The following is a 27,815-nucleotide window of genomic DNA, read 5'->3' as shown; positions in this document are numbered from 1 at the left end:
GCACCTTAACCATGGAGCAGTCAATATGGTCAAATTTTGGCTAGTGCTGAGTATTTTTTCAGGTGGAACTTCTTAGAAATGATGTAGTCAGTTGACCATGATCCTTTATGGTGTGAAACAACAATTTTAGGGACTATAGAGCCCTTGGTTTATGGACATGTGAGTTTGGGGTTGTAGTGACCAAATATGTCTATAAAAGCTGCCCCCTAAAGCATGAGGTCATAAATCTTCTGATGTAGGGTGAAATGCTTTATCATGAGGATCCGAGGTATTCAAACTGGAAGGTGACCTGTATAAGATACAATACAATACATTATCATCATATTATTTTCATGATCTAGCTGAGGCGGGCATTTCCATGCTCAGCTTTATAAATTCATTTTCATGTACATAGGACAGACAATCATCCGTTGTTGCAGACTGGCGATTCTTCACATGAAGAGTCATCTTCCCTGGCTTAGATGACTATCTGTGCAACTTCTGTGTACAATGGATGTCTTTATTTTCCTGAATATATCATAGCCCAGATGGATGAAACTAGATCCAGGGTCTTGAAACTTGTTCAATTTTTGCTCGATGTACAAGTCGATCCATGTGAAAAAGATGTTATGAAGTCGAACATGGAAAGACATTGCCTAATTACCAGCCAATAATGTAAGTTGTTAACATGTGCGAGAGGAATCATCGATAATGATAATGATGCTCAAGGTACTACAGTACAATTCACGTGGTGTGAATATATGAGTCGATGTTGAACACCACACAAAATCTTTTGGTCGAAGGTCATTGATGTAAACTTGTCGCTGGAAGTGAGAAACTTGCCATTGAGGCATGCAAGCTTCAAAGTACTGAAAGGGTTGTTTCTAAGTCAACTTCTTGGATAGTGAGCTGATGTTGACAAGAAGTGACCTATCATAGGAGGGCCTTAATGTATCCCACATCTACGATGCGAAATGAAGCAAATGATTTTTCTAGAGGTGCAAACGATATAATGATATAAGGTTCAGGAATTGTGTTGGCATTTTGGCACAGGTGTGGCACTTTGATACAGGTGTTGTCCTTGATGGCAACTCTATTTGATGACAGATCTCCGTTCAGACTACAGAATGAAGAGAAATCTCATATACGCAGGTTAATCAAGTCCAAGTTGCGTATACACGCAATCTATATGCATATTAAGTCACGTATACGCAGGTTATATATATACGGAGGCGCGTATGCACGCAGATATATGAACAGAAAAGGGCGTATATGTCAGGAAGCTTCCCTTTGGTCCATGGTAGTTAGTCCTCGGTACTTGAGCCTATGTATTTGGACCAAAGTATCTCGACAGACGTGTTGATCCCTAGTTTCTAAGTTGATGGTATTGGATTTCTACGGTTTGGCCCTTGGTATTGAGCAAGGCCTAAGACTATATAAGGAGGAGAAGATCATTAGGCAAATCATCTTTTGAAAAAGGCTTGAATATCTGAAAAGGAAAGAGATCTGGTATGCAGGTTCTGGGTTGCTTGATCTAAGCTAAGAAGAGATCACTTCGGTTGATGGAAGACTAGATCTAAGGATAGATCGGGATCTAATGATTTGAAATGCACTATTATGACATGGTTGATTATGCGTATTTCTAGATCTGCATACTGACGCAATGTTATGTTCTGGGTCTAACTGATGTCTGGTACAGCTGCAAGTTGAGAGAATTTATTTTTAGATCTGTACGCAGTTTGGCTTCGGTAAAAACGCGTGTATACGCGGGTTGCTCTCATTGAAGTAGCGTATATATTTTGGAGCTTGATTTTTGAGTTACAATTGGGTCTGACTGTTATTGCAGAGTTCTGTAGTCTGCTCTGTGTTCTGGTAAGTGGTGTTTGACAGGGTTTCAGTGGTTCAGTGATTGATGATGCTAGTATTGGATGTTTTGTGCTTCAATGATTTGTTGTGAAAGTTGAATGAATTGTGGTCTTCAGATTGTAACGTTGTGCTTCAGGAATATCCAGTCTGAAAATGTATGAAAGGTGGTACCTGAAAGAAAGAAGATTGTAGGCCAGCACCTACGTACTAGTATCTTAGCTAGTACAAGAGCAAAGGGGGTTGGAGCTCCCTTCCAAGGAAGTTTGGAGAACGAGAGAAGGTTGTAGCCTTCTGCAGGTTGTAGCCTGCGTACTGGTATAAGGCTGCACCAGTACAATGATTGTAAACTGAAGTTTCATATTAAAGAAAGATAGAGACGACTTGCAGCGGGTGGTTTTCACCCACATTGGGTTTCCACCTTATATCATGGTGTTCATGTGTGTGGTTTTTGTGTGATCTGTTCTACTGCATCTGTTTACTCTTAATATGGTGAATAATGTCCTTATGCACTTAACTGAAGATAAACTGACTGAATTATAAGATTTCTGGTTATACGCTGTTTTCCTTAGACACAGTTGCGTGTACACGCTGGTTCACTTAACAAAAGTAGCGAATATGTTTCTGAGCATTGAAAAAGTTTTATAGTTCTGATAATACTGATTCACCCCCCCTCTCAGTATTATTTTCAACAAATTGTAGTCATGAAAAATGAAGGGTGGAGGTATTGCAGTGGATGAGGTGTTTGTTGGATGGTGAATTCTCTGAATGACTTCTCTTGAACATGTCGGCGACACTAATATGGACTGGTAGTGTTAACCCCATGGATAGTACGGAGGACCAATGGTGATATGGTGAACGGAAAAACCCAACCCAACTCAATCATGGTGATCGAGTGAAAGTGTCATGTTCAAGAGCGACCTGCTACCAATAAAATTCTTCAAGTTTTCTTCCCTTTTTCCTCGGTCATTGCTGACCAGTACCTCTTTATTTTTGTCAAGCTTGAGGAGGATAACATATGCTTGGTCTATAATTTTCCCTTCGGGAAAACCTGTCACTCTGTTTTTAGCAAGCCTAGCATCAGTGAGACTCATTCCTGTCCGAGTGGACAAGTTTGTCGCTATTGTTTTAACAAGTTTAATGACAAAGATAACTCGGTCCTTTTCATGTTTATAGAGTTTGAAAAGGGACAAAAAGGAAACTCCAACAGTCCTTTTTCATGGCATAATCCCTTAAGTCCAAAAAGGTATAAAATAATACGAAAGGGATGACTTTTTGATCGCTTTAACGATCCGAAAAAGACAAGCGCTCGATCTTTTTGTTTGATAATCCCTCAGGTCCAAAAAGAGTGAAATATATGGGAGGGATGGTGTTACCCTTACTTTAATGAGCTGGAAAGGCCAATGGCTTGAAAATCTTTTTATATTTAACAAGTCATAAAAGAGTTTAAAAGGGACTCGTTTTTGGGGAATGAGTGGTATTTTCGGGTAGCAACTAGTTCCAGGTAAGTTTGGAACTTCTCAAAACATGGCAGTGTGAAGAGCGTGGCAATCAAAATCACTCATTGCAACTGTTCCTCAGAAGGGTAAACAATCAAGTGGAAGTGTATGGTCAGCCAAATGAATGGAGGTGATGGTAGGAACACAACCAAGGTTCAAAAGGCTGATAGCAAGGTGATCACAAATGTTATTTACCAAAGGTGGCTTCATTTTTTAATGAGCTTGAACCAGGAGAAACTATGCTCAGTGGTAGGTTTATTTTTTAACGAGCTTGAACCTTGTGGGAACTTTACTCTTACCAATCGTTTGAAGATGTCTCTTGGTAGATTTAATTTTTGATGAGCTTTAACACTACTATAACATGTGCTCATTGCCTTTTTATGTAGGTTAGAAACGACCAAGCTAAGAGGATAAAGGGTTGAGAACCTAAAAAAACTAAAAAAAATAAAAGGTCATTTTTCACTTGCATACAAAGGTTTGCATGCCCCCAGGTCTTTCAGAAAAGGAGAGTTTCCAGGTTACCAAATGGAAGTTCCTGTGGTTAGGCAGGATTGTTCCTATCGGCAGACAAAAACTCTTCCTTGGCTTTGTCCATTGAAATAGATGAAGGTGAATGGTGTGAGCTTCCATCACATAAAATACAAGGAAATACATGTTTTAGATCAATCACATATCCAACAAGGAAATGATTTTTCAATCCAATCGTATAACCTTTCAAGAAAATCTCTCTTTTCCTCTGGGTTCGCCTGCCGAAGTAGACTAGGGTGCATGCCCCCTAAACTTCGTTACATTCACCGAACTACTCATGGTGGTTAGGTGGATGGAATGAAGGTTGAAGAGACATTGTTGATATGAAGAGACCATTTAGGGATGATGGTTGATTCATAGATGTGTTTGAACCGGGAAATGAAAGTTGGTTGACAAATTGCACCAGTTTGCCTTCATGTGGAAAACACATCACTCGAAAGAGTGTAGAAACAATAGCTTCCATGCTATATATATAGTCACGTCCTATGAGTACATTGTAATCTAGTGGCCCTTGGACTACCATCAGATTCAAATGAACGGTTTTCCTTTTCAAAGTTATCAGTAACTTTGGAAGGATCCCTAATGGTCAACTAGATCCTTTCTTGAAGCTCGACAATTTTTTTGTTTCAGGCAAAAGTGATGGCAAACCGAGTGCTTTCCAAGCAGTTGAGGAAAGGATACTCATTAAAGCCCCTTCATCTATGATAGTGCCAGACACGATCATTTTTTAAACTTGTACTATGATTCGGAATGGTACATTAGATGGAAGGTGGGGTTTTGCTAGTTGATTCCAATCAAAGAAAACGACTAGAGTGCTTAGAGGAGGTACCGGATAAATGGCCGGATAAATCTCATGAACTGGGGGGGTTTCTTCCTATTGTAAAGGAATGGGTGGATTTCCCCCAAGCTCATTAGATTTTGTTTCAGCAAAAAGAATTAGAACAGTGTCATTCTCATTCTCTTTGGTGATAGTATCATTTGAAGGTGGTTCTTCTGAAGGTAAGACTGGTTCGAATGCCATCTTGACTAGCTGACTTTCGTCCGAAATGGACTCAGAAGGTTCACTTTCATTGATAGGCAATTTGATCAACAATTGAGTTATGTCAATCGGTTTTTCAACTAGCGAAGGACTTGGCAAGAGTTTCTTGTATCTAGATGGAAATCACTGCGGTGAAGCAGGATAGTTATCCAAGACACTTTTGGCTTCATCCAAAAGAGGACAATGGTGAAGAGTATGATTACCTTCACATAACCTACATGGAAATCTGACCTTTCCTTTCTGCCTATTGACTTCATTTTCACTAATTGATGGTGTGCTGTCAACCTGACTACTAGAGGTTGATAACACCAAATGGTGCAAATGGGGAGACCATTCTCTTAAGATCCACAAAATGCAAGGGAAATCTCAATGGTGCTGATGTCCCTTGCAAATTATGCATGGATATTTTGGTTTGGAAAGTTTAGTGTGCGGATTTTCACCGGATGATGCATGGTTGCCTCCTTGTTTAGCTGGCTTCTTCTTCTTCTCCTTCCCTTTCTTTTTCTTCTCAGCTACTTGGTTTTTAGTGTCACTAGTTTCACCAAGCGAAGAGGAAGAAGGGGAAGGAGAAACAAACAAAGTAGAAGGTGAAGGGGTAACTTCAGTATCATCTAGTTGCTGATTAGATTGTTGAGGAATTACGGTGTTTTGAATGACAGAGGTCGAGAAAAGCCATACCGGCAGGCCAATTGTGATTCCTGGAAGGGACAATGTAGCCATATATGGAGAACCAATATCTCCCCAAGAGGAGAAAGGACTAGGATTCCCTCCAAGAGGGATTCCTTGATTGGTGGACTCCATTATCTCAACCTCAGATCAACGAAGGAATAGGGATGTTATTTCAATTTAAATAAATTTTAAAGACACTTTGACGCAACTTGCTTTTTCAATTTTAAGAGTCGAGAAAAAGCTAAAGGTGACTCTAGTCGCCTTCAATTTTAAATGAGCCTGAAGTGACAAGTGCTTAGATGGACCTTTTCTTTTAAGAAGTCTAAAAGGAACGAAAGTGACTACTCTGGAAATCTAGATAGAGGGATTACCATTCCAATCGCAAAACTGCATAATACACCTTGGTGATAAATGATAGAGAAATTACCAAGGACTTATGTACGGCAGTCAATCTTCCCGAATGATGTGTTCAATGCATTGCGATCGATAGGGTGACAAACACGGCTTCCTAAGGATAAAGGATATCAGCCTATTATGGTCTCCCAATATATACTCGATGGTACGGGGAGCACAAGTCCATACTACCACTTGTCATATCAAAGAGAGGAATCACCCAACCTTTGATGAAAACGATAGTTACCAGGTTTTACAACACCGGAACACGTCTCTAGCCTAGACTTCTAGATGTGTTTCGTTAGGTTCCAAAGCGTTTTTATGTTCATTGAGTTTTATTTTAGAGTTGATCTTCCTTAGAAATTTGTCTTTCAAGGTTAACCGCGTGATGTAGATGTAAAATTCCTAAAGATGCAATCTAAAATGATAAACAATTGTTTATTTTCTTTTAGTAATGAAAATCCTAGCTACAAAAGAAAGAAGATTATGATTTTTCTTTCAGCAGAGAGCATAGAGCACACACTAAATGAACTTTCCTAAATCATATTCCGCATGCAGTCAAAATGCAAATGCACATGCATGTATTTGTTTTTCGTTTCCTTGATGTGTGAATGCCAAAAAGGAAAGCTAAGTACAGATGTGAACTATTTTCTTTTAAAGCGACATTTCTAACAATTTCTTTTCAAAACAAAAGGAAGACTAAGACAACACTTTCGATTTCGAATTGAAAACTATTTTCGACACTTCAAATACTAATAACTCAAATCAAGTACAATGACAAAAATACAATCAACTATCTAGAAGAGAAAGAATTTACGACACTCTTCTTTTGATTCAAAATGACAATTACGACACTTGCATAAAAAAAACGACAGTTTGATTAATCTACTCTTGACAAAGGAAGATTATAAATGATAGACAAATACACAAAAAATTTACAATTCCTAACTAATGGAGGCTGGAATATGTGAAGGAAGAAGGTTTCTGCAAGAAGATATTGATCATGAATAGAAAAACTACTTAATAGAGCAAAAAACAAGGAGGAAAAAACCAACTTTCAAAGAGGGAAAGTAGTATCACTCAATCATCGCACCTGCAACACAGGGAAATAGGGATGCATCTCACCTGCGACACATGGGAGGTGTGATGCATACGGACTGCCCAGTTACAGACAGTGCGATGGACCAGGGAGTGAAATTGAGCTTGGTTTTTGCTCAAAATTTGCAGCTAAGTTCATTGATTTAGGCTGAGTTATGATGGACAGTAAAAACAAAGTATAGGGGTATGATCTTATGAGGTTATTGATCTACCACAAGAGCACTTAGAATGCTTTGTAAGTCAGATGTTCAGCTCATAAACCAACCCGGAGATTGACTGAAGTAGCATTCATCTACTTCACAATTTCATAGCAAAGGCGGTTTGGAGGCTAGCTGGCTAAATTCAGGCTCCATCTATAGTTTATAAAGCAAACAATAAATGAACAAAACAAACTATTCGTTCCCTAGTGGAGTCGCCATTTTGTTTCAGGGAAAAATAGTGTCGATTTGAACTGCTAATCCCACTAAGATGGGTAGCCATCTTAGAAACAAACAATCAAAGCAATTTTAGATTTCATTTAAGTGTAATAGATAAGAGGGAAGAAAAGAGGACCAACCAGGACCTTCCGCTTTGATCCTAGATTGATTTCTCTTTCCCTTGATAGAATTTTCCACTCCTCTCCTACTTGTCTCGTTTCAAAGAGTACCTGTAGAGTCAAAGTAACATAAAACTATCAAAGCATCTCTATCTAAAACATCATAAACAATGTAGAATCAGAAACGCATTGACCATACAATTGCATTCATGAACAATAAGATTCACAAATACACGATTATATGGAGGAAAACTCAAAGAAATTTATTAATAGTAGAAGAGAGGATTACAAGCTAGTTGTCTAATCTAGCATCATCCTCCCAGCATAGAAGCCCTCTTCACCTCATGAAAAGTAAGATCACCCAACAATACAATGCCTCTTCTCACAGGTAAACCCACAACACTTCCTTACAAATTACAACATTCCAACCTCCAGATCTCTCAGATGAGGGATCCATTTATAGATGTCTTGCAAGGGTGTGAGTCAGCTCTAGGTTTTTGATTAGTGTCATTCCACTGATAGTTCTTGGTTCTACTTGGAGATTTCATGGATCTCTTACTCATCCCTGGGTGAATTCGGAGAGGCAAGTGTCACAGGAGAAGTTTCTGGAAGATTCCATGATCATCCACTTAGCAAACTGTCTCTGCAATTTGTCTATTCTTGGTCATCACACCCCATAGAAGGCCATTTCAGTATGCATCGCACCTGGCTAGTGTGGCAGCTAGTATGCATCGCACCTTGACCATGGAGCAGTCAGTATGGTCCAGTTTTGGCCATTTTTGAGTAGTTTTTCAGGTGGAACTGCTGGGAAATTATTTAATTAGTTGACCATGATCCTTTAGGGTGTGAAATAACACTTTTAGGGACTAAAGAGCCCTTGGTTTATGGATATATGAGTTTGGGGTTGTAGTGCCCAAATATGTCTATAACATAAATGTGTTAGAAACTCTTAAGCATAACAATGTTAGAAGAAAGATAGCCAACAATAAAAGGGGAAGTTCATTGAAAGAAGAAATAGAGCAAGAAGAAATTAAAAATCATTCCCAAACCATTGAAAAACCACAATCAACTATAACAATAAGTGCAAGGCTTAATAAATCAATACATGCACAGTCTCAACAATCTCCAGAATTGGTCAATTTAGAAGAAAAAGAGGAATTGAGAGTTCCATCACTAGTTGTTAGTCCATCTAGGAGAACTCCAGAAATTGATCTTGTCCGACAAGAAATATATGACTACATAGAGTCTATGGAACAAGGAGGTACGAAAAAGGCTATTGAATCATCCTCAAACCGAGAAGAAATTATTCATTTTGTTCCTCCAGAAGAACCCCAAATTGTAAAAACTCTCAAAGAGGAAATCTAAGAATTGGAGGTACTAAATAGACATTTGAAGTAGGAGAATGAGACAATAAAAGCACAAAATGAAATCCATAGAACTCAAAATGACAAAATTCTATTACATCTCGATTTATGGTATGAAAAAAATTGAAAACTAAAAATCATTTTCTTAAGAAAAATGTGACAAATTTGCAAAACATAATCTTGTTGAAGAAACCAATGATGGAAGCAGTCAGTGTGAAGAAAACAAAGAGGACTAACTTAGATGTCCTTGCCTAGGGTTATGAATATGCTCAGTGATAGAGAAATATTACAAACTTTGAAAGTTTTCATGATGACATGCAATGTCTTATGTGTGGGGGAATGTTGAACCCCAAAATTGCCTCTTTTTGACCACTTTATTACACTCCATCCTCCTTTTTTACTCTAATAACTCTAAATTGGGCATTTGTTTACAAGGTATATGGCATAATAGGTATATAATCATCTTCTATTTGATAAGTGTCATTGTTATTTATTATTTAACTTAATATTTTCATGAGCTACTGAATTGCACCAATTTTGCAGCTAATGACTGATTTTGCAACATCATTGAGGGTTTGACAGGTTCTGAAACTCCAGCCGAGGAACAAGACATATGGCTAGGTGGAAAATAGATGGCACAATGATTTGTACCTATATTCATAGCATAGAATGAAAAGGAAAGAACTGTAGCATCTCATTCAAAGTGAAAGTCAAGCACTGACGAAGGTGAGCCAAGCGAGTGAGGAATTAGTGAATGCATATATTCAACCTTATGATTTGATTCACTGATAGAAAATCATGATGAAATCACGTTATATTATCTGTTCATGTTGATTTTAGTCACTATCGAGTAGGGTAGGGTCCTAATATTCCGAAACAGTTATTTATAAGAGATTATAAATCTTCCTCTTGACATGATAGTTACAGACTTGGATATTGTTTTTAAAACTCTATTTTTCAATTACAAACTCTATTTCATTACATCCTTTTTTTGTGTGATTTATCTATGCGTATATAATCTTATGAAGGAGTTGTGTTGTCACCTACTTCTCATAGGAGGGCCACCCGGAGTTGTAAGGTTTTACTGTTTTCAAACTAACATTTCAATTCCACATTCTATATTGTATTTAATTCATTTATTTCACTAATAGTTTGATTGTTAACGAATACTTTTAACATTGATCACATAGTTTATAGTATAGTACATTTCATTTAATCATTTTTCTGTAGGAAGAAAGAATAAAGTTGAGATATTTTATGCACATGAAAATAGTATAATAGAGTATGGATTGATATTAATTCGCAATGAGGTTTTTATTTACAGTTGTGTGAATAAGATTTCAATTTAAGTATAGAGTTAATTTCTCTTTCTAGCAAAGTAATTTAGATTTGGTTTCATTATCAAGTTTTCTTTCAAGCAGGTGTGTGTGTGTGTGTGAGATTAAATTTAAAGAAAGTGTGATATTTTCTTTCGAGCAAGTGTGTGTGTGATTCCATTTCAAGCAAGAGTGAAGCAAGTGTGATGTTTATTTCAAGAAGAGTTTGATCTTTCTTTTAAGCAAGAGAAATAGTTTTGATTTCATATTTACTTTCATAGTTGTTAAAGAAAACATGTGCATTTCAGTATCTCAATTTAATTTAGGAATTGTTTAAGTGATAAGGACTCCTAGCACAAACAATGCACATACATTTCATCAGTTTACTAGCCTTGGTTGATAATTCATGTAAGTAATTTAACACCAATTAAATTACCAAAAAATTTGGCATCATTGATGGGGAAGTGTATATAGGATTATTTTCTTTTTCTTTTCATTAAAAGAAATTAAATAAAAATAAAAATGATATGCATAGGGAAATAGATTCTAGAGGTAGATTTTTAAGTAGAGGTAGGAGTTCAATTCCAACATAATCACTCACCCCACCATGACCTCGTAGTTCCACACCATCCACCCAAACTCATATTCCATCAATTGCAAGTAGACATAGACTTCTTGAGGTACTTAGATCTAAAATCCAACCTATATATTCACCAACTCCGTCTATTGAAGCTGTAGTAGAAGAAAACATTCCTACATCCCCAACTGAAGGAGTATTTTTTCTATCTTCAACTGGAGAAAAACTTATAGGACAAGAAATATAAATCCCTAGTGAAGAGGAAGAAGAAGAAACCTATTTTAACATTCCATTGATAGAAGAACCAGAGAATCTAGAGGAGGAACTAGAAAATCTAATTTTGGAACCTTACATTAGTTCCGAGGAATCTACAAGGGCGGGAGAAGGGGAAGGATAATTACATAATGTGAATGGTGAAAAACCTAGTATTGGAGGTGGAAGAGAGGGAGGAAGAGGAAGAGGAGGTGGTAGAGGATATCCAGAACCTTTTGGATTTTCCATCCTTGATGAAGATACCACATCCACAATGAAAAATATCTCACCCTCCATCCTTCCTAACTTTCATGGATTAAGAAATGAGGATCCTAAAACATTGTTTTCGTGGACTCTTCCTCAATTTGATCAACTTGGGCCTAGATTGAGTCAATCTGGTTGTTGATCTGCTATAGGTGAGCAAAGTCTATATATTCCTTTGTGTTGGTGAATAATGTCTGTATTCTTTCTCTCATGGGGCAGACCAAGTGGTTCTTTAGCGCCAAGATTCCTGGCCAATCATGGACTTTGTTCATTAGTACATAGCCCTCTGCAAGGGCATCGATTAGTGTCTACTTCTTTTCTTCCACTTTAGCGATTTTCCCTTGATAGCCCTCGTGTAGATCTCAACTGGGTCTGGCAGTCCTGATCTTACCATCTCTAGCTTCCTTTCCATGTCATCATTAGTGGCTACCAGGTTTGAGCATGCCACCTAGATGTGGTCGCAACAGTTGACTAGCGTGCAAGTCGTGATGTCTATTGATGCTTCTATACTTGCGTCGACGATTGTTGGCCATAACGACTTGAATCTTTGTGTGACCTAATCAACTTTGGCTTCCAAATATGCATTTGATGGCCTCAGGTGATTGTGCTCTTTTGTTACCTCGTGCAGTTGCTTTGTCTGCTACTCATGCTCCTTGGTCAAATCCTCATGGATCTTCTCTACCCTATGCGTTGCTTGCTATATAAATGTGAATAACTGTACCGACAATCAGTGACGGAGTGTGTTAGCTTGCATTGTACTGCGCTCAGGGAAATATTGCTGTATGGGTAGGCCGCTAGTGATGGATTTTTCAAAGTGAGAGGGGGGCAAATGAATTTGTTGTGACTGTGGAGTGAACTATGGAGTGGGGGTTATAATGATAGGGTTTGGGACCACTATGACATTTATAGGGAAAAGTGGCCTGTACGACTCAATCCTTTCTCCGTGCGGAACAATGTTCAGGCTTCCAACTTGTAGTGGGTCAAGTCCTAGCATTAGTGATGCAAGTGGGGTTGGTGGTGAACCACTGGCAGAAGTGGTGCCTCTTTCTTGCCCTGCTGACTCAACTTCTGTTTCCACAATTGTGCGTCATCGGCCAGACAGGAGGGTTTCTGACAGGGTCATGGAGGTGGAGGCTATCTGTGAGGATGATTCTTGAAATTGTGGTAAGGCGGTGGACTTGGGGGTAGGAATCTCTTCAATAATGGGGGATGTGGAAACATAGTACTTGACCTCATCAATAAGGTCGAAAACTAGGGTGGTGGTGGTGGAGCAGTTTTCGGCTTTTTGATGACCGAACTGCGAAATATTATTTTCTTCTTTGGTTTAGGGACCGTTGGTTGAGATTGTGGGTGGGTTACTCTTGTGGGGAGTTTCATGGTGAAAGGGGTTGTGATAATGTGTGAGAACATAATAGAACCTTGAAATTGGGTGGGATAATTGCTCTCACCTGATTTTCCTTCAAAACTCATGATTGTTCGTCTCAGCTCGAACATCCTCTCCTCCATCTAGAGCACCATTGGTTGGAGGACATCTTCGGCTGGCCTTTTCCTGCTACTTTCTACTGCATCTTCCCCTTGCACCTACTACTTCAAGGCTCCAAACAGATAATTTTACTTCCCATCAACAATTTCATAAGCCACCACTGGCCATGATCCCACCTCATTGTGTAGTGTTGTTGCAGTCAAGATGAACCTTTGCAACCTCACCTTGAATGTTTCGGGGTGGACACACCTCATCCTAAGGTAGGTGTGCGGGTGTGAAGATCTATACAATATTTCTTCTGAGTAGTCATCCAACAGAGTCATAGGTATCCTTTGTGTCTACCTTAACGTGGCTGCCATCAATTCGTACCAATCCTTGAAGGTTGTCTTATTTATCTCCTTCATGCTAGGGTCTCCCGACGCCCTCCATGGTTCATAACGAAGAGCTATCGGTTGTCCTTCGACGATGGTTGCTATTTCAGTTTCCTTTGGTGGCCTCCATTTGCACACTACCAAAGACATAAAAATGTACCCAAACATGAAATTGGTAATCCGCTTGTGTACATCTCCACAGGCTTCAAAAAGTTCATTAAGAACAAATGTGGACTAGTTAAGTACCTCTCCTTGGCAACAATGTTGCGCAACCGAAATTGTGTCCAGTGTGCACTCGTCCTTCATAAAATGTCTCATTTTTTTTCCTGCTATGATGTAGCAGGAAAATATTATGTCAACATTGTTAATCATATCCATCTTTGCTCCCCTTCGACCCCACTCAGTACCTTACCTTACATAGTAATTATCATCGCTCTTCTTCTTGGCTCTTTTAGCCCTTGCCTAAAATGATGTGTTGACTACATTCCCTCCTGCTAAAATCCCTGTTAGACAATGAATATCATCTACATGAATGAGGTACTTCTTATCCAACCACAATGATCCTCCGTGCATCCTTCTCACGAAAATTTTAGTACACTGCATTGCAGCGAATTGAGTGCCGAAAATAGGTAAGCTTCTCAAATGGAGCAAGGTCGACCTCTGTATTCCTCTGAATTCCTCCTTGACTCTAGAAGTTTTAGTTCCATCCTCCCTCTAGATGTCTTCTGCATAAACTTCCCTCTTCAGAGTTAGGAATTGGAAGAAATATGTAAGATCATTGTCAACCAAAATCACCTTATCATATTTTCCATACAAGTTGTCGACCACCACAATTCATTCATCTAACGGATCCTCTGGGACAAAAAAATCCCCATCACCTCTAGTATACAATTATTATCTAAGGCTTCTCCCTTTTGTGTTTCTGCAACTATTCTTCAGACTGAGTCTGGAATTCTTCTGTTATTTGCAATTGAAACTTTGTGATTTCCTTCATTGTCCTATGAGTTAAGTAGTCGGGATTGTTGCAACATTTCCTGACTGAACCTAAGCAACTAATTACTCCGGCTATTTTCCCCATGTTTTTTAGCCTTACTTTTCCATCGTCGGCTAACCTGGACCTGACAACTGTGACATGGATTTAGAAAGGACGGAGTGGGCTACATGGTGTATTAATTTTGTTGTGATGGCTTATTTATTAACTAAACTTGTGCTTAATGGGAAAATATTTTGTGGCTCCTACTTTGACAATTACATTATTAGTTACTTATTATGGAAATGACTACTGGTATGGCAGAAGGGACGGGTACGCATGTGATCATAAAAGCTGGAAAAAGCACCTTCCTACGTGTAATTTGCTGACTGTGACTACTAATTCTATTTTTCCCTCCCCCCGACCACAAATGGGTTGTGGCATGATGACAATGTTGCCACAACCTTACCATCATTTCACTTATTTTTATGATAAAAGCAAGACTCTAGCTAGCTGCTAAATATGACTGACTATATAGATATATATATATATATATATATATATATATATATATATATATATATATATATATATATATATATATATATATATATAATTTTTTTATTTTTTTTCACTTGCGGGCTTGTTTCCGAGACCCTCTTTATTTGGGATTTGTGGTTGGCGCAGTGTGGAAGGGCTTTAGGCATGTGCCATTTACCCATCCATGCAGCATGATTCCATCCAATTGCACCAACCTTACTGCTCCTGAGGTTCTGATCTCTGTAACTATAAATGGGCCCAGCGAGTGCATCTGCAGTTTCCCTGGGAATTTCTAGAATTTGTTGTCATATAGTAGTACCTGATCTCGAACCTCAAATGCATTCTTCCTGATATGCCTATCATGCCAAGCCTTTTGCCTTCTCCACTCCACTAATTGATGAAACTCAACCAAGAACCTTGACTCGTCTAGCTCCATTAGCTGACTCAATCTCTCTCTTAAGGCCATATTATTTGTCATTCCCATTGCTTCACATATAAACATGCTTGGTATTATAAATTTTGTTGGCACCACTGCTTCCCTCACGTATACCAGTTGAAACGGAGCTTGCTTATGAAGTTTCTTTACTGTTGTCCTGTATGCCCATAGAGTTGCAGGTATTATTTCATCCCAGTCATCCCTGTTGGTTGATACTATCTTTGTTAGACCTTTCTCCAAGATTTTGTTGAATGCTTCAACAGTGCCATTGGCCTGTGGGTGATACAGACTGCTCTTGTTATGTTGAATCATGAAATTATTCAGAAGAGTCTCAATGGTTTTGTTCAGAAAATGCGTTCCTTGGTCGCTTGTGAGACTTCTCGGACATCCAAACCTTGAGATTATGTTCTCAAAAATAAACCTTGTAGTTGTCTCTATTGTACAGTCCTTGACGGGTGTTTCTTCTGCCCACCTGGTGAGGTATTTTGTTGCGGTTATTATGTATCTTGCACGTGAATGCCTTGCTAGTGGTGTAATGGGTCCAATGAAGTCTATTGCCCATTTGTCAAAGATTTTCGTTGTGTGGGTGGGATTTAAAGGCAGCTCATCCCATCTCGAAGGCTTTCCAATCCTTTGGCAAACATCGTAGCCCTTAGAAAATTATTTAGAATCTTTATGTATGGTTGGCCACCACAGTCCCGCTTGCAGTATCTTCCTTGCGGTGGCCTTCCCTCCCACATGCCCTCCTACGACTCCCACATGACATTCCCATAGTACATCTTTTATTTCATGCTGAAGGATGTAGCATCTCAATACTTGATCTAAGCCCATTTTGTAGAAGTGTCCCGCGACCAGTTGGTAATTTGCTACCCTTACTACTAGGTGTCACTTTTATGCTTTCGTATATCCTTCTGGGAAATGACTTGTTGTTAATGATGCGGCGATCTCTTCTAGGTGATCTGAGACAGTCTCGATTCTGAATAAGTCAGCATCGGGCAACTGATGATCCACTGCTCCTTCATTCTCTCCTGTCTCCAGTCATGATAAGTGGTCTAGCCCCACATTCATCCTGTCGGGTTTTATGATCACCTCAAAAGTAAATTCTTGGAATAACAACATCCATCGGCATATTCTTCCTTCCAATACTGGTTTGTTTACCAAGTATTTGAATTTTTAATGGTTTATAAATAATTTGAATGGTGCTCCCAAGAAGTAATGCCTAAACTTTTAGAGAGAGTAAACCATGGCCAAGGGTTCTCTTTTGGTTGTTCTATAGTTTCTTTCTGCCGTTGACAGATTTCAACTCACATAATACACTAGGTGGTCCACATTCTTCTCCCCTAGCTGCACTAATACCACACCCAGTGCTATCCCTGACGCATCAATGTGCACATGAAACATTTTGTTCCAATATGGATAGACAAGGATAGGGGCGCTTACCAATATTTATTTCAACATATTCAGTGATGTCTGACAATATTCCTTCCAAATGAACTCTTTCATCCTTTTCAATGACTTTTCCATTTGGGTTGTGATGGATGCATAATTCCTAATGAAACGTCGGTAGTAACTTGTATGGTCGAGGGTTGTCCTTAGTTTCTTCATGTTGCGCGGCAGTTCCATGTTGACAATTGTTGCAACCTTCACTAGGCCTACATATACTCCATCCTTGCAGATGATATGGCCTAGTTGTGTTCCAAAAGGGATTGTGAAAATGCATTTCTCGAGGTTTAAGGAAATTAAATTTGTCGGAACCTTTCAAACATAGCCCTTAATAAGCTGGTGTGTTTCTTCAGCAGGCTATATACTGTCCAATTGTCTATATACACCTCTAGGAACCTGTGAATGTGGTCTCAGAAGGCAGCAATGAAAATCCTTGAGAAGACTGCTAATGCATTCTTTAATTTGAATGACATTACATTGTATGCATGTGACCCCCACTCAGTAGTGAAGGTTGTTTTCCTTTTATCCTCCTCGACTATTCGAATTTGATGGTAGCCTAAGAATCAGTCTGTAAATGAATATGCTTCCTTTCCTACCACATTGTCGAGGACCTCATCACTCAAAGGTGTCAGGAACAGCTCATGCACACATGCATTTTTGAGACTTTTGTAGTCAACGCATACTCTGATTTCGGTTGCATCCTTCTTGTTTTGTATGATTATCGAACTTATCCACTCTACTTCATCTACTAGAAATATAATCCCTTCTTCCAACGTTTTTTTCCTTCTTAACCTTTTCCTTTACCCTAGGGTTCAATATATATGGTTTGTGCTTTATTGGATGGGCATCCGGCCTTAGGACAATCTTCATTTCCCCTATGTCTCCCTTTATCCCCTTCATCTCCGCTATTCAAGATGGAAACATGTCCTAGTATTCTTGTAATAGGTAAAAAATTTCTTTTGTGGTATGTTCATCCCAATAATCTCCTACAGACGTTATTTTAGGCTTATCCTTCGTCCCAAAATTTTGTGTTCTTAGCTTCATTGGAAGAAGGTGAGCACCTTCTCTTGAGGGGCTCTCCTGCATGTCTCTTTCTCCTTATGTTTCCTCAAAGGTCAGGTGTCTCAGTCTGTCTAACTCGTCCTCTTTTAGCTCTGTGTCTACCTTGTCACAGGTCGCATATTCTGGAGAATCTATGTCATACAGATACTGCAAAAGACTTTTTTCGGGACACCATTGAACTAATTTTCCTAGGGTAAACAAAACCCTTTTAATCTCCTAGAGTGTCTCAGTCATGCATTCCTCGTTACCTTTGAATGAAAATCTGCTAACAAACTAGACCTCCAAAACATCCCAATCCACTGTTTCCCGATGGAGATCCTCTTGTACGTACCAAGCTCGGGGAATAGTTCCCAGGGTATGAATAAATACATGTACCCACAGATCCTTTGGTATTCCCTGGGTTTTCCAATATTTTATGCAGTCTTCGATATGCCTCTCGGGACTTGAATTCCCTTGGTATCTCACCTTATCCTGTGGTCAGTATTTATGCTGGGTAAATATTCCCTTCATGGCTTGCTTGAAACGCGCCCAGTATCTTAGTGTGTTGCGATGCGTTCTCCACCATCTTGCTGGTGTCGCCATGAGAGCAATATCTAGGAAGGGAATATTTTGATCCCCCGTCATTTCCCTGTCTACCTTGTCCAAGAAGGTGTCTACTGGTTCAATGCCATAGTATTTGGGATAGTCACTTATCTCCATTCCTATCCAATTTACTCGGTTTATCATTACACAAAGTCTAGTGTTTAGTTCATACCCTCATTGGAGCCATGCATCCCATCTATCCTCTGAACTAGTATCTAAGATTTGGATACTTCTTCAGCTGAAGGACCCTCTTGGAGTAAGATTTATGTAATCTTCCTTTTTTCCTGTTGTTAGCATGTATCTGCTCTACCATTCCCAGTTCATCCCTGTCATCTACTAGCTCTGTGAACTTGGGTCAATTATACGGGTCCAAGGGTTGGATCACCCTCATTCTCCTTATGCTTCAAAAATCATCAACTCTTTCTTTAGGTCAATAATGACATAGTTTTCATAGGCCCAATCGATCCCAAGGAGCATTGAGTATGGCTCCTTATCTCCCATTATGTCAATTACGTCAAATTCAGTGTACGTTTTCACCCCCGCCACATCTACTTCCACGTTTTCTAACCTTCCAATGGGAAGTATACAATATTGGTTTTCCATTCTTATCTGAATCGGTGGGTATTGTTAGAAAATTATATATTACAAAGCAATGGAGCATATAAATATATTGCAAAAATATAAACACAGAAAACACATAAAACAAGAGAGACACAAATATATGTGTTTCACCCAATTTGGGCTACATCCACGGAGAAATAGCCAGTCCTTCCTTTTATATTATCTAGCAAACTAAAGAGATACAACCTACAAAAGATCCGATAATTCCCTCTTTTCTCTCACACAATCTCCTCTCTTTTTCTCATTTAGAATACAGATCTACATAGATGCAATACAATTCCCTCATATATAGCGAGGGGTTGCCTTCTAGGGAAAAAAACCCTAAATTAAACATAAATTCTACTGTCAAATATCTGCCTAATGAATGGCCCAAATTGACTACGAAATTACAACATTTTACAAGGCAATTATACATCTATTTTTAGCTTCAGGGGCCCTACCCCCGATCACCCGCCATGGGGGGGCTCCTAAAGATTGTTTTTGCCCCCCTAGACACCCCTTGTAGTGCAAATACTACTGGCGGTGTTTCCGCCACATTACGAACTGGGGTCCAATGCAGTGATACCTCTAAATAAAGAAGATAATTAGGCTCCACACCCACCAAGTATTTCAAAGGAAGCTTCCCCATTTCCTCTGATGTTTTCCTGGGTAGGATGTTTTCATCTGATCCCAAGTCTAGCATTGTGTCCCTTATCTAGAATCCCATAACCTGAGCATTAATTTGGAATTCCTTCCCGCTTCTCTTCTTATTTCACCTCACCCTCCTGGAATGCTTTTCTGGTAAGTTTGCAAGTGGTCGTCCCACTTCCTCTTCTTCTACTGATAATGCAACTTTTAATCTCTTTCACAATTCCTTCAACATGTATTCATCTTTGACAATATTCAGGAATAGTTTGAACCATTCTTCAATTGGTTGGTTACCATCAATCACATGGTTGCTTGGTCTTTGGTCTTCTGTTGGCTTATTGAGGCGTAACCTAGGTTCAGAGTTAAGTTAGCCAAACAAATCCCGGTACTACTGGCCCTTTTGGCAACAGTCTATGGAGCGCGGACTGAGGTCTCACCTGAGGTAGTATGGGAAGGTGCTAGAACCAAGTTTCCACACCCTAGAGATGTTTGATGAGTTCAAGTGATCTGAGATTCACCCCTGTGCGCCAGTCACTTTGCGCACTTTCCCATACCTCGCAGCTTGTTATACTGCCTTCGCACAGCCCTACTCGGGGGCCGAATGCTGCGCTTTTGCATTATTACCCAAGTCCTTACTAGTATTCCAATGTTAGTTTATTATTTTAGCCTACTTGTGTGCTTCAAATTATACTTAACAACATAAACCATTCATACAGGTGTGTGTAGTAAATAGACAGTATATTTTCAATTTATATCAACCATGCATTAACTCAAGAACAGATACACGAAATTATGATAAAATTTCTCTTTATTAATTCCTTCCTTGGTTATAGACTCGACTTCGCCCTACACACTCAGCTGCAGGGGTCCGCGCACTCAGCTGAGGACTACTAGCCCTCTGCGCACTCAGCTATAGAACCTTTTGCTACTCTACGACCCAAAGACACACTTAGTCACTTAGCCTCTTCCTATCTCTCTTCTTTCCTGCCCTATCTACTTAAATCCTCGCTCTATTTATACAATCCCATGGTCCCTGGACCATGGGTAGGTCTATACAACTGACATTACATTACAAAACTAAGGTGGACAACCTTGTGACTATCATACATTTCGCACTCCGCGCCCACAATTTGCGGATCTTTACAACGAGAATGGGTCAAAATTTGGGCTTTGAGCCACAAAACATGCCTTGGGGGGGATTCCATGCCTAACAGGCCCCCAACACAAACATCGTGACTCACCCTGGAGTCACTTTGTTGGCGCGGTAATCTTTGCCCGAAGTCCCTCCAACTATTCTCAAACTGCGCAGAGGTCAGTAGCGCACTAAGCTGCTGCTTGCTGGATCTGCCGCATGCATTTTTCCAAGACCTCTATGTCTGGGGTGCTTCTCTGCATCAATGTGTGCATCCCCTGTATGTTTGCAAGCTTGCCTTCGATGTCTGTCACGAGCCCCTCATTGTATATGTGTTGTAATTTGTCACTCGCGAATTCAGGGGCTCAATCAACACTCAGCTCACAATACTCGGGGCTCTGCTCAATTGCTCAATTTGAAAATGACCAAGTGTTGTTTGTTGGGTAGCCCTTTGTATTTTATAATGCTTTTTGAATTCGAATTCGACTGTTCCCCCCAATTTCGATTCATTAATGCTTTCTTGGTGGCAGATTTTCCCAAATCTTGCCCATAAATCGCATTTTAAATGCTTGTCGCCCAATCCGTTTGGCCTCAAGTCGAGCATCCCATCATGAATAGTGACTTCAACAGTCACTTTCTAGCCAACCTATGTGGCAGCACAACCCCCTGTGCGCGGTTGTGGACCTTGTGACTGTATGCTTCTGCGCGCATCTCTAATATCGCGTAGCTCCTGGGCAGAATAGTTTATAGTCCCACGCTTCCTTCCAACTACCTGGACCACTAAGATTGTCCTTCCCTTGGCTAGTCAGGTGGTCGCACCACCCGTGTAGAGTTTTGTTCTGTCCTCCATCATAGTTCCTCAAGAATCACCACCTTGTATTGTTACGGTCGGCACCGTGCACTTCACCATTTGCAATGTGCTACCCTGATCACTATGCTTAGCAATATTCGGTCCAAGCCAAGGCATCAGACTAATTAATTCAATGCAATAAGCCTCAACCCTATCATCGTGATCGCACACCTCCTGTCTTACCATTCTAGTCTTTTAGCCAAGAAAATATTTCGTCTGACACCTTCTTGACTCCTGCGTCCATCAAAGACCTTTTCTTCCTTAACCATACCCTTTCTTTTTCAAGTTCGTAGAGTCTAAGGTTTCCCTGTTGGATTTCTTCCTCAAGTCCCATACGTTCTGTCCCTTGCAGCTATGTGATCCCTCCTTTTCGGGTTTCGCAAACCATCGTATCCATGGGTGCTACTATGCGCAGAATAGGCTTCGCATGCTCCATAGGGACAACAGCATCTGCTTCATATTTCAGCTTCGAAAGTGCTCGTGCAGTTAGGGTTTTGCAGATGGTCCTATAAGCCCATAGAACTGTTGGTATGCGCAGGTCCCAGTCATTGCATTTCACATGGTGGACAGTGTTTAGTACTTCACATACTTTGTCAAAGGCTTCCATGCGGATAATCTTCGGCACGCTTGGTGTTATCATACTTCGTCATTTGCGCCATTATCTTGCCCGCTCCTGCTTGTTGGTCATGTTTCCTATCACGAAGACGATGTGCATTCGTGCAAGCTCTACACCATACGCCTGTACCCATCTGGAGAGGTGGGCACATAGGCTATTTCATCCGTCATACCCAGCTTTCATCCATATCTGAGGCTTTCCAAACCACCTGAGCATCATCCTTCTTCATTTGCGCCAGTCCTCAAAACTTCTTTGATGTGTACCCCACCATCTTACAGGCGTAGCATACAGTGCCCATTTCATAGCATCAAATCGTTGTTGTTCTGAAACTTCTTTTTCAAATTTGTTCAAGAAATCATCCACCTCGGTCAGCCTGTCATACATAGGCAGATCTCTAACCTCTGTTGCAATGTAGCGCAACAACCTTGTCATCATGTTGTAGTTAAGCGTGGTTACCTCATGTAACCGGTTCTGCCATCATTCTATCTCCTCGTTTGAATCCGAGGTATAGGAGCTTTTGCGCTCCCATGAAATATTGCCATCCGCTGTTGGATTCACCCAGTCCTACTCCCATGCGGTTATCTTGTAGATACAGTCTAGATCATCATCGCTATCGTAGTCGCGCACTCGCTCTGTGTAGCACAATCCTTCCGCAGGGTCTAAAGGTCCCACTATGCGTAGTGAATTTTTCTTGAAAATCATCTTGTGCTTCTTTAGATTTATCACTCCATTCATGTCAGTGGCCCAATATATTCCCAGTAGTGCAAGATAGGGATTGTTGTCATCAACAATCTCTATCACTTTGAAATTTGCAAGCATGCTCGCACCTTCGATATCTACCATTATTCCCTGCAATCTTCCCATGGGTAGGATCTTTTGTTGGTTCACCATTTGCAATTGAATAGGAGACCATTGCAACGTGGGCCTGCCCATGCACTCCCATGTCTACTTTGGCAGGATGTTCACGTCTGATCCTAGATCCAAAATCACTTGATCCATTTCATATTCCCCGATCTGTGCGGTCAATCTCATCTCCCTTCCTATTCATGTTGTGTGCTTCCCGAGCTTCCGGACTACGTGCGGTTCTCCTAGTGTGGTCCCAACACATCTAGTGATGAGTTCTTGTAGTCCCTTCATAGCTTTACTGTCTTGCAAAAGCTTCATGCATGTCTCCAAAAATGTAGTGAGCATTAATGGGTCCTGTTAGTGTCAGTCTTTCCAGCCTTCCTCCAGCGATCAAATATGCTCTTACAAAGTGGTCTCAGAGTGTCAAGGTCAAATTTTGTCATTTCAGTGAGTCTTCAAGCAAAATTTGGTCACTAGGCATTAGGTCTAGGGTTTGCTCTCACTCTTTTCAAAGTTGCCCAAATGCCAATCTATGTCACTATTCAACTGAGTCTATCATCATTCGTAGGGTTGTCATTATCATGTCAGTGTCCATTGGGTCATTTTACAGTTTATTCATGCTTCAGTTGCGCCCAGGCAAGGTCATTTCCCTCTCCTAGGGTTTTGAAGGTAATTTCTCTTGGATGGTCAAATCATTAGCAAAAATTGTATCCAGATGCTCATATACTTTCCCCTATCCTTAAAGTACCTTATCAAATGCTTCCCATCACTGAGATCCGCAAAATTCCCCAATTTTCCACCAAAACCCTAAAAATCCCTAATCAAACCTTTTTATAAGTTTACTAGCCTAAAATCAGTGTTTCCTTATTGGTTATCTCGCCCATTGAAGATCTTTACCGAGATATACCGGAGAGAGCCCTCTCCTGCCCCGTAGGGCTAGCTACGAGGCTAAGTGGTTTGATGTTGCCTTGGAGTTTACCTTTCTCAGCCTGAGGTGAAATTTCAAGCGCTAACAGGTCCATTTCTGGTTCTAGTTTATCTTTACTACCTGAAGTGGAGGCATCCACGAAGCTCTTCTTAGCTTCCATGAATGTCTCCTTAACGTGCTCTAAATCAAATTATGGTTCCTTTGTTGGAGCCTTACGAACCAAGGCACTCTCTTCGAGCTACTTGCCTTTGTCATCTCCTATCATAATACCACTTAGGAGCACGATGTTTACATTTGGGTCTTCCTCGTGTGGCTCAAACCTCATCATTTACAGGTTCTAAGTTGGGGGAGGTTAGAGTTCTCCTTTATCATGCAACCTCGCTATCAGCGTGGGACAGTCCTCCGTCTCATGATCAAACTGGGTACAATATAAGCATGATGGTCTCGTCAGATTTGTACAATCGCGGGCATAATGCCCTAGCCCTCCACAATTGTAACAGATCAGTTGTCCGTGACCCCTTCCTAGTCCCATTCCACCTCGACCTTGTCTGCGCCCTTGAAATCCAGTGTGTGCCATCCCTGCATTTTGATCGAGGTCCCGTGTTTCAGTTTGAACTCTATAGGTAGGAGTCCGATCCATCATTAGTTCATAACTTCTACAGGTGCGCTCATCGTGGCCTACTGACCTGCAATTATAGAAGAACTATTGGGATGTCTACGTATACTTCTGTAATAGATGGCAGTTATCTGTAGCATGCTTCCCTCCTATCTGACAGATCGCACACCATAATTAGGCATTGCGCTTGGCCCTGCTTGTGCCTCTAGTCTCAATGGAATTGGTCCTCCTCCTGCCAGGTAGTTCGCGAATACTGGACAACAGTCCTTGTCATGTCCCTAGCCTTTGCACTTTACACACCATACCTCCTCACACACTTCTGGGAAAGCTATCCCGTCTTGTTTCAAACTCTGCGTCTCAAGGAACAAGTTTTTTAACTATGTGTGGATCTATTGGACTCCTAGGTTAGGATCTTGTATCAGGGTCTCATGCAGTCTCATTACGATTTCCAAGGCCTCGGCTTGAGTGGATAGCTTCTACTATGACAACGCATTCCTTAGATGCGGCATTAGTGAAGCTACAAACCTACGTGGTGTTGCCCATCCATCAAGGTCATGTTGGCTTCACGAATCATACACTTCAGTCTCTGATCTAGCTCTCAGTGGGTCTTGCCTGGAAGCATCACAATTTCCTTAAATCCAATAATCGACTATGTCTCTAATTTTGGTCTGCTAAATTCCATGTTTAGTGCAGCTTGGATATCTATGACCCTTGCGTTTGGATTGTCTTTGGAACGCTTAATGTACCACGTCAGTACGCGATCCTGCAAAGTGCTCAATAGCGTTGCCTTCTTTATATTCTCATCCGTGACTCCCTATGCTTCCTATACAGCCTTTACCATGAACCAAAACTGGTCGGGATCTTCGTTCCCTACTCCTTTGAACACCGGCAACTTTATCGCACTCGCCATATTGAAATGTGATGCTGGCAGAGGTGGTGTGGGTGAATATGGGGGTGAAGATGGTGAAACTGGTGGTGGTGTAGGTGGGGGTGGTATGCACTAAATTCACTACTTTATCAGACTAATTGCACTTCTTGGTGAAACTTTTGTGAGCTCCTCCTCACTTTCCCGCAGAGGCAAAATCAAGGGACTAGACTTTACTTCTGCACTACCTTCGTTTCTATAGATCCTCCCACTCTGCGTAGCCCCAAACATCAATTTATTTGCATAACTCGCTTTTCAAATAATAGCATTTTAATCCAACTATTCAAATATTTAACATACTTACCTAGCAGTCCTTTGAGGAAGTGTCGTTCCGCCTCGCTACAGCTGACTGAAGTATCTAACGCGAACTCGATGATAAACCCTCCAATAATTCGATCAAGACAATGGTGTACAATGTGTGTGCTCTTATATTCTGATGCTTCCAGTCTGCGCACCAACTCTGGAGTCCACACAATGGGTTTGTCGAGCCTACACCTTCCTTGGCTATCTGCTAGCTTCGTGATCCACTCGTACAGCTCAAAGGGGAAGGATGCAAAGAAAATTTCATGGATTTACTTATATAAGTAGTAATCTAACCACTCTTCCTTTGATAACCACAGATTCCTATTTTCCTGTGCCGCGAACTCGTGAATCTTTCTGTCCAACCACTCTTCAATTCCTTTCTTTGTTGGATTCCAGTGATGTGACATCAAACATCTCTTATGCAGATCTCGGTCCCAGCAAGGGAATAATTTGTTGGCTTACTGGGGCCTGACCCAGGTTCAGAGTTAAGTTAGCCAAACAAATCTCGGTACTACTGGCCCTTTCGGCAACAATCCGCAGAGCGCAGACTGATGTCTCACCGGAAGTAGTATGGGGCGGTGCTAGAACCAGGTTTCTGCACCCTGGAGATGTCTGATGAGTTCAAGTGGTCCGCAGTTCACCCTTGCGCGCAAGTCACTTCATGCACTTTCCCATACCATGCAACTTGTTATACTTCCTTCGCACAGCCCTACTCTGGGGTCAAACACTATGCTTCTGCGTTATTACCTAAGTCCTTACTAGTATTCCAATGTTAGTTGATTATTTTAGCCTATTTGTGTGCTTCAAATTATACTTAACAATATAAACCATTCATATAGGTGCGCGTAGTAAATAAATAGTATATTTGCAATTTATATCAACCATGCATTAACTCAAGAACAAATACATAGAATTATGATAAAACTTCTCTTTATTAATTCCTTCCTTGGTTACAGACTCGACTCTACCTTGCGCACTCAACTGCAGGGGTCCATGCACTCAGTTGCGAACTACTAGGCCTCTGCGCACTCAGCTGCAGAGCCTTGTCCTACTCTACAACCCAAAGACACACTTAATCACTTAGCCTCTTCCTATCTCTCTTCTTTCCTACCCTATCTACTTAGAACCTCGCTATATTTATACAATCCCATGGTTTGTGGATCATGGATAGGTATATCCAGCCAACATTACAGTATAAAACTAGGGCGGACAACCCTGTGACTCTATCATACATTTTGCACTCTGCGCCCGTAATTCACAGATCTTTACAACAATAATGGGTCAAAACTTGGGCTTTGAGCCCCAAAACATGCCTTGGGAGGGATTCCATGCTAAACATCTTTGCTCCTTTTAGGCATCCCCTCAAATAGTTCAGTCACTTCATGATAATACTGCTTTTGGAGCTCAGATTGATACACTTTCTTGGGAGATGTTGCTTTAACAATCAAGGGTGGGTTCGTTGTGCCACGATCCTCCACCATCCTCTTTCCTCCTCTGGTGACTATATTGATATTAGTTGTGAATAACATCATCGGTACGAGATTCGGCATTAACAAGGTTAGCCCCCCTCTATCTGGTCCTTTCTTCCCACTTTGCAATGAGGTCTGGGAAATCCTCTGTGGTATGGGTATTAATTCTGTATTGTGAGCAACATGGTCTCCTAGGGAGAGGGCATTCCCTAGCGACATGTCCTTCCTGGTCATAGCTATAACACCTTACAGGGCCTCTTCCTCCCGTTCTTCCTCCTCACCCCGCAGTTTGACTCATTAATTCTAAACATAGATCTGTCCAGCTGCTCTACTAGAGCATCCAGTGCTCGGAACTGATCAGTGTGATGCGTTGTAGATGCACAGAACTCACAATCATTATTATTGGGGATGTTGGAGTACTTCTGCAATATCGGGCACATCCATGGCAGATGTCCATACATTCTACATATCTCATAGTAATCTTGGTTATTCTATCCCACAAAAACCCCTTGTGATCCTACTACAACAAATCCTATGGTTGGTGCGGTCCCTAATGACCCTGCCACCCCGCTTGAATGATTAATTCCTTGCAACCTCAGGCATTCTGTCACAACATGTC

Source organism: Pinus tabuliformis, chromosome 8 (assembly GCF_031772625.1).
Source record: "Pinus tabuliformis cultivar Carrire ecotype Pingquan chromosome 8, CPIR1, whole genome shotgun sequence".
NCBI lineage: Eukaryota > Viridiplantae > Streptophyta > Pinopsida > Pinales > Pinaceae > Pinus > Pinus tabuliformis.
This window is presented reverse-complemented; position numbering follows the sequence as displayed.